Here is a 9,324-nt window from a genome sequence, read left to right as displayed (position 1 = left end):
GAATATAAATCATATAAAACATTAATGTGTTGTGCAATTGGCTACCTACTCAAGTTATATGTTAAGAGATGGTGGGGAGTTACATGTAACATGGATAAAATTAAAGTCAATAAAAATATTTTATGATAGCATGTAAGATGGAGAAAACCTACCAAATATTAGCTAAAATTAAATTTTGAGAGATGTAGTGGAGAAAACCTACCAAATACTAGTTAAAATTAAATTTTGAGAGATGTAGTAAGCAAAATCTTGGAGTGGCTACTACTACTAGAATAATTAGCGATGCCAAGGGCAGGATGATAGAATATTATGTGAAAATTGGAGGGACAAAAACTAATTATGAAGCTAAATCCATAGCCCTTTGATGATAACTTGAAAGAATTATTCTTCATGGATATAACAATATTGTAATTGAAGGAGATTCAAAATTAGTGACTCACCTCATCAAGTCAACAACCTCTCCATCATGAAGGATGAAAAACTATATTGAAGATAGAAAACACCTTCTTAATTTGATACCTTAAGAGGATATACATATATTTAGAGAGGGTAATAAGGTTGTGGATGTGTTAGCTAATGAGGGATTGCAATTAAAAGATTAGAAATATTGGGTTAATGAGGCAAATGTCCCCTATCACATAAAATATATATTGTTCAATGATAGGCAAGATGGGTTTGTTAACTATGTAGAGAACTTTAATATTTAATTTTATTATTCTTGTTATTGTTTGTTGGAATTTTATGAACTCCATGGAGCTAAGGACTTTGAGGTGTAATATGGTAGACATGATGACTTGGTAAAGAGAAGATTGATATTATAGTTTTAAGGAGAAGTGGGATAATAATGGTCAATGAGACACTATAATTTATTTCCATGAAATCCTCATTGATTTTATCCCTCATTGCATTTGGCACATGTGTGATAATACTTTGGAAAGAACTGCTCTTAATTATTATTACCTGAAAAGGAATGGGAATGCAAGGGATTGAAAGGGGATAATTTATTATGACATACCACTCTCATGGTAATAAGGAAAGAGTTCTTTTAGTGGATTTCCTATTAAATACTAGTCCTATTCAAGAAATATCTACCAAAAACTTGTTTTCCTATTTGTTATCTCTGGTTCCTAGAAGCTTAGTGTTCTCTATTCTTTGGTATGAGAAATGTATAGTCATTGGGGGCCAACGTCTTCATGTTGAACCCACTTCATCTTTCTCCCTAAAAAAGAATACCCAGATATGGGACATCTTTGATGGGAGAAGAATTGCTTCATTTTTAGAATTATGAAAAACACTAATGAAGATTTCTCATCCCAGCCAATGAACAACTATAAAAATGGTAGAGTTGTGGTACGTGGTGTAAGAATGGATGTTTTGAAAGAGTTAATTCATCAAGTGATTGGTCAAAAGTGTCATGGAAAAAAGGTACCTCAACCAATCCAAAAACGGGCTTATGAGAAGTATATTTTGATGTTTCTAGAGGATGGTGAGAGGCTAAAGAGGCACTAGAATGGATTTAGTAGAGATCTTCTATCATTGTCGGGTGGGTTAGCTACCATCTCATAAAGTACTCCACACTAGAGTGTAAATTTGAAACTATCTGCAGGTGTCTTTTTTCTCTTATTAATAACTTAAGACATCATAAACTTGTAATATTTTTGTTATTTTTATACTCTTCCATGGACAAGTGTGCTTCTAAAGGGGTTTAACCACCTCTAAACCAAGCCTTAATTTATGCCATTTATAATTACAACTTAGATAACACCCTACTCTCAATTCCACTCTAACCTAAAATTCTCATTTGGGCCATGAGCAGAACCTTCCTCCTCCTCCTAGAAAATCCAAGAGGAAAATAGACTTCAAAAATGAAGCCCCATCTTCCTCCCATGCCATTTCTCTGCGCAATGTTCTCCTCTATCCTCCAAAGAGGCATAATTTTCCTAGGGTATAGTACACCCCTACTTGTGGTTGACATTGGCCCTAAATAGACCCTAGATAAGGGGAAAAACCATGCGAGTGCCTCTAGTAACTCAGGCCCCAAGTTTACGAGTGGCAAAAGAAAAGATGTGATTAGGTCTCTAAAAAATTAACCCTGCTATGTTCCCCTCCCTTTCTATTGACATATATGATAGTGAGGTAGCTAAAGAGCATAGAACCACCTCCTCTAGTGAGGAAGGTAAGCTAGGTTGGCTAAAATTTTGGCTGTTGCTAAGATTGTTGAAGCATTAGTAAAAATCCTTCTAATGACAAAATAGAGGAACAATAAGATTCTACTTTTAATAGTGAAAAAATATAGAGCAATGAGGAGACTGGGGATGATCCTCTCAGCCTAGTTCTTTAAGTCTCTCTCTAATTCCCCTAACTTTAACCCAAATGCACTTGACAGGTTAAATAGTCTTAAATATTATGGGGATGATGAATCTCAAGAAAAAAATGTTGTCTGTAGTATTGAGTCCAATAATCTGCATGTGTTGGCTATAGATCTAGAGGATATGATTGCTAGGGTTGATAGCTTGGAGATCTCCCATAATTATGTGGGATCCGAAAGAAATAGTTAATACATTAAATACCTAGAGAATGGTGTGTAGAGCCTAGTAAGCATAAAACAAATATTGATGTAGAAAGCAGTTATGGAGGTGGTGGCAATAGGCAAGAAGATTGAGAGAAAGAGAAAGAATAAGGCTCTTGGAAAGGTGGTGGATGCTCAAGCCAAAATAAATAAGACATTTGCCTCATACACCAAGAGATTGGAACTAGAGAAGAGGCTTGATGGATGGGGCTATATCTCTTCATGCCCCATTTGTTGTTTCTTGGCGTTGTTTTCTACTATTAATTATTTTTTAGGTTGTTGGTCGTAAAATTTTCTAGTAGTAGTTATATCATGAATATTTTATAAACTCTCCATTTGTATGGTTCGTCAAAATGATTCTGAAGCCCTAGTTTTATTTTTTGAATGATGGTTTTTAATGTGGATGTATAACGGGTTGACGCCCTTCCCCACTTAATCTAATAAAAAATAATACACTCATAATCCAACTGTAGTTCTTAATATACACAAGAAAGTTGAGAAATGCAACTACTAAGTTTAATAGCCCAATAATAATTACCAAAATTATCCAACATTACTACCAGATACTTATTACTATCATAAGATACATAAAAAAGAATGTGGATTCAAAGAAGTAAGATGTATCAATTATCATATAATTATTTGTCAATATAAATTGAATAGACAAAGTAAAGGAGTTTGACTTTATATAATATTGTATCATTGTTATGTATAATTATTAAGATATACTTAAAATATCTACAAAATTAAATGGAAAAATGCATCAAAATGCATTTGTAACAATTATAATTAGTACATGGGAACATCTACTTGAAAATAAGGTTTCCAATTAGGGGACCCTTGTGAATAGTATCTAGGAAATTATTGATTATTGCATGGATTTTGCCAACAACATGACCACTACCATTTAGGTCTTCTAGCTAGAAATCATAAGAAGAAAGGAGTAGTGGTTGAGAAGGGATGGAGTTCTCTTGGTCCAAGGTAGCCCCCACCAACAAGTGCACAAAAGATCCAAACACTCGACAAAGATCCCTGCTCTCCTCATAGTCTAATAGCATTGTTGGTTCTTTCATTTTCTTAGGGAGGTGTCTTTTGAAAAACATCTTGAGTTCATACAAAAAGAATGGAAGGCCATTAAGGGTGTAAAAGTCCCTCAACAATAGTTTTTTGTCTACTAGTCTTTTGTTGACCTTTTGTCTTTTTATAACACATCTATTTAGCCTGTTTTTAGTTTTTAGTTTTTAGCGTTTTGTTTATACCTTGATGGCTGTCATGTAATAAGTTTTTTAAACAAAAATTTAAATCTTTTATTCGAATAAAAATATATTATTGAATAAAACTAAATGATGTAATTACATAATTTGTTGGTCAGAATATAACTGTATATACTCCAAAATTGAATGTGATAATATAATTCTTGAAACAAATGCTTAAACAAAACTTTGGCATATCAAACACATAAGTTACATATAATACACTAATAATATTCAAAAAGATGATATCACTGTGCATTTGACCTATTTTATAAACCCTCATAAATTTCTATGACCAAATATTATCTTCACAGATTGTTTTCTATTTTGTTGAATATCAGTGTTTTTGTCGGCCACTTCTGCTAATGGTCCTCCTTGCTTGAATCGTTCTCCCGGTGAGAAGTAGAGATAATGTTTTTATATTTTCATTTCGAAAATGATCAAAGCCCAACTCAAGCCCAAGTGTTTGAACATCTTGTTTCTCTTCTGCTATTTGTTCCTTTGAATTCTCATTAGCATTGTGGTGAGAATGGTGGGAAGGGGAGGGTGCATCCGCTTCAATATCATGTTCAACCTACTCTAAATTTTGGGCACTTTCTAAGTCTCCTGAACTTAGATTCTTGCGAAGAAGATGAACCGGAGAAGATCCTTCATATGGAGTAGTTGGTCCACTTGACAGATCATCATGTCTTTTTTGTCTAAGGTTCTTCTTTTCTCTCTGGTGCCACTTCTTCAAAGCTGTAGCTACTCTTTCATCAAATATAGTTGTTTTCATGTTTGTTCCTAGCTGCAAGCACAAAACCCATATTTCATCTCACAGTGGTATTGAAAAGAGCATAAATCAAATGTGTTTGTTTCTATCTTAATGCATACCTGTGTAACAAGAGCGTAGAGAGGGAGAGTTACATAACTACAGAGTATTGGAACTGCAACCCTAATGTAAAACAAATGCATGTTGAGCTAGCAATATTGTGGATCAAGAAATAAGTATAATATTGATAATAGTGGGTCTTCTAAATATTGATGTTAAAAAATCTTATAATGATATCAAATTTTCACAATCAATATGTTTCATGCTTTCATTTCTAGATTCAAAATGTTGATACAAAATTTCACAAACAATCGAAAACAAAATCAAGAAAAAACAATTCTTTTCAACTTTTTCTTTGATCTTATGATACTGTGAAACCATTTTCCTAAGATTAATATTGCCTTTTGAAAGCAATTTAACACGTCAATAAACTTACCCACAGGTTATTCTAACTATAATATCTGCCACCCGATCATGGAAGCCAGGGAAAGTTCTATCAAGCCAAGATTTCAAATGAACTAAAAGTAGATATATGAGGACATTTGGATGATGATTTTTCTTCCTTACCCATGCCCAAAAGAAGACAGCCAACTGGAAAGCGCTCTGGAAAATGAACGTTCTATGATTACAATTTGTGAAGCATAGAAAGATAAAACAAAAGATTGGTATAAAAAAGTCTTATCTAACCTGAAATAGGGTAAAATGAATAAGATATAGAATCAACTTGGGTTGACCAAACCAAAATAATTGATCGTTGGGCTTCAGCACTGGAGCTCCTTGCACAACAGGATTTCTATCTTGGATATCTAATGCTATTGTAGTTATTATGACTTGCAGCTTTGTTCCCACTATCAAAAGAATCTGTGAATCAAAAATATTTTAGCCTTTCTAATTTACTGTTCAAATAAAAAATTTGATACTTTCACATTGCATATTGTTAAAAAGAGGTGAAGCAAAGTATTCCTTTCACTTACAATCAATGGAATGAAGGAGAGCCAATTAAACGAGAACCACCCTGCACAGTTAGCTTTCATGCTTATCAGCGTCCTAAACAATTAGAAGTAATATAAATTAAAAAAGAATGTACAATGGCATTAAGTGTTTAAACAATCAATTTTAATTTATGGAAATGAACAATACAAAATATGCTGTTCTAATTTTTAAATTAGAATTATGAAGCATACTCATCATCCAATGACCTCCTTATATATTTTTGAAAATCAAATCTCATATGTGGAGTAAAGTGAGCCTACAAAATTAAAAAATATGCATAACAAGAAGTCTCTTATTAACTATACAATGTTACAAGTCTGTTATTAACTATACAATGTTAAATTTTAAAAGTATGGTATAACAACTTAGCTTACCAGTATGAATCCATGGCGCAACGTTAAGTAATCTACTTTGAGCACAGATCTAAAGAATTGTCTGAAAAAACATACGTACAAATCCAAGAGTTATGACTTTAGTACATAGAAATTGCACTTAAAATTACTCAGTTTATTTACAATCCAATTAAGAATTGGTGTTGTAGACCAAAGGCCATATGCCTCCTTTCAAAAGTTTGATGAGTAAATCTAAATCTCGAAGGATCTGCAGCATAATATTTATATGTCTATTTACTTTCCAAATCCAAAAATGATCTATAACCAAAAAAAATAAAAAAAATAAAAAAAAAATAAAAAAAATCATTTACAGTCTAATTTTGACAGTCAATCCAGCATATCAAGTGAACTTTTGTGATAATTATTCATTCAGTGTTTCCTTTCATATCTAAAATATATTTTATGTTAAAAATTATATAATGAACTAAAATCATTTGTTTTACATGTTCAAACATTTTTTTTGTCTTATATGATACAAGTTTCCCAATTTACAATAGAAATTATTAAATGCAATCATACTTATTCAATTTTCCTTATTTATTCTACATATTCAAACTTTTCTCTCTTATACCACACAAGTTTCCCAATTTACCACAAAAAATATTAAATGCAATCATACTTGCTGAAGTTTCCTTATTTGTAGGACACGCTGTTGCTGAAGTTTCCTTATTTGTAGGACACGCTGGTAGTCCTCCAAATCTATAAAACCAGAGAAACCTCCCTGTTGAGTAATAAAGAAAATGGAATTTCTTAAACTAACCGGTTGAAAATTCATAATCCAATGTTTTAGTCTCTTCCTCCCATGCTTTCCATTTCTTCGTCTGCCCAGGGATTCTAATTAATAATCCTGACTATTTAACACCTTACAACAAATTTCTTTTGCATATAACAATAACAGAAAGAAACTTATTGACTCCTACCTTTATCCATCCTAGCGTCATGATTACAATGCAAGACAAGACATGAAAAACAGCCAATACAAAAATGAATATGTGCAGTTGATGGAGTCAATCTTGTGATATCAGAGGAACCTTCCCCTGCATCAAAATAACACATGAAATAAAACACTTAATCTCTATTCATTAGAAATAGCCCCATTTCGTATGAATATCAGGCAAAAATTCCTACCTTATCATCACAATGACCACTTTGAATGTCGTATGTGGCCAAGCTACGCCTTAATGGTATTTCAGGAGCTAAGAACATAAGCTTACGATGGTGCACAGGCAATGAAAACTTTTCAGTCTCTTCAACTTCTGAAGACTCCTCCTTTGGACAGGGAAGCAAAGAGTCTCCTAAGCTCTCAGATATACAAATCTGAGAATTTTTTGTCTGCCCAACAGTAAGCAGAAGCGAGATAAATCTCAACAGCATCAATTCTGCATACAAATCAGAAGAATCAAGCTAAAATTTTCCCACCTTCTTTGATCTTACCTAATGCTTTCCCCAGGGATTTCTTTCGGCGTTTCTTGAGCCACTGCAATCCAAACACACAAAAAATGCATTCCAATTCATCAATTATTTGAAATTTCCACAATTTACTGTGGTGTGCATATCAATTTTAGAATCGATTGTGTTGAAGTTTTTGCATGTGATTTCCGATCTATCATCAAGATATCTCTTCTAGCTCTCTATTATTCCAATTTATTTATGATTTCAGATTTCTACAATCCGCTGTCCTGTACATATTATATTTAGATTGGATTGAGTTGACCGTTTTGCATCGTTATCTATGATCTATCGTCAAGATCTCTTCTAACTCTCACTTATTCCAATAACTAATAACAGAATGTGATCCAAAACATCAATACAAATATTTTTTTAACTAACATATGATAAAAGATAGAAAGAAAGAATACCCTTGAAAGGAAATGTATAGCTTGTTCAAGTAATATAGAAATAAGTACAAAGCCCAGGCAAACAATGGCCACAGCCCAGGTGGGCGTTTGTTCTAAAGATCTAGAATCTGCATCGCTGCCTCCTGCCATTCTGAAATAATTGTTATATTCCTTCTCTGATTGTATGGCCTGTTTTTATAAGCTTGTGGCTATTATTGAATGCTTTGATAGATGAGTCTTCCATAGTCAAAAATCAATGCATTGACTATAATGCTATGGTGAAATATAATTTGTTTTCAAATTTAATAAAAAATAATTAAAGTGTAGACTTAAAGAGATACACCTGACTTGGACTACGTCAAATGAAAGTGATTAGAATACATGCAAGTTACATTTCCACGTAGGCGTTATAAATTCAACAATTCAAGCCGTATTTCAGGTTGAACGGTAATAAAGTTGGCTAGTGAAGTCGTATACGGAGTCTACTTTCATGATTAAAAAAAGTTGCACCAAAAAATTAGTAGGAAAAACCATGCGGTCTTTGGGACGCGTTCGTGCATTTTAAACTGTCAATTTTGGAATAAATGAGTGTCATTGACTAACACGTCGCTATCGCATTGTAGGAAAAGTCTGTTTTGGAACCAGAATAGCTTCGACCTGATCTTATAAAGTAGCGAATAGAGTCTTATAAAGACAAGTTTATAATATAATATGTGATAAACTTTGGTTTTACATTAGGGTCTTATAATATAATATCAATACTACCTTATTGTTATATAATACTATCTTATTTTCAAATGACTTTAGAAAGTAGCATTAGGAAATTATTTACGTGTTATAAATTCTAAAATTTTAATCTTTTTATAATAAATGTGTAGGTATTTATCAACACAAGCTAATTGACATATCAAAAATCAAAATGGGAATGTGAAATTTAGTGATAGGTTATTTTATATTACATATTATTTTTATACATATATTAACAAATATTATAATAGGCATACAATATGATGTATGCTTTAATATTTTTAAAATTTTATAGAAAGGAACATTAGGGTTTTATTTAGGCATTAGAAGGTCTAAAATTTGAATCTTTCCATAATGAATTTACAAAAGTGTTTATCAACATTGTTTTGTTGATATGTGAAAAATCAGAACAAAAACATGAAATCTAGTGACAATTGTTTTTATATCATATATATTTATAAATATATTAATAAGTATTATAGTATACATATAATATATTGTATGCCTTTAAAATTTTTGAAAATTCTAGAAAGTAAACTCTAGGGATTTTCTTTTTGGAGGAGAGGGTGCTAGGGTTTCAAGCAACAAAGGGGTTACTAGTGAGTTTGTAGGAGACATGGATGTAGAGGCAAGGGATGCAGACATAGAAGATGGGGACCCTATTGTGTATGTTGTCCTCTAGTTTATGCCTTGTATGGTTGGTGTTGTGATTGAAGGTGTT

The 9,324-nt window shown here is 32.4% G+C and overlaps 1 pseudogene; it reads right to left on the bottom strand.

Annotated features, from left to right (window-relative positions):
• Positions 1 to 4,396: 4,396 nt before the first annotated feature.
• Positions 4,397 to 8,006, bottom strand: LOC131070334 (MLO-like protein 6; annotated as a pseudogene).
• Positions 8,007 to 9,324: the final 1,318 nt, after the last annotated feature.

This window comes from Cryptomeria japonica, chromosome 10 (assembly GCF_030272615.1).
Source record: "Cryptomeria japonica chromosome 10, Sugi_1.0, whole genome shotgun sequence".
NCBI lineage: Eukaryota > Viridiplantae > Streptophyta > Pinopsida > Cupressales > Cupressaceae > Cryptomeria > Cryptomeria japonica.
This window is presented reverse-complemented; position numbering and strand designations above follow the sequence as displayed.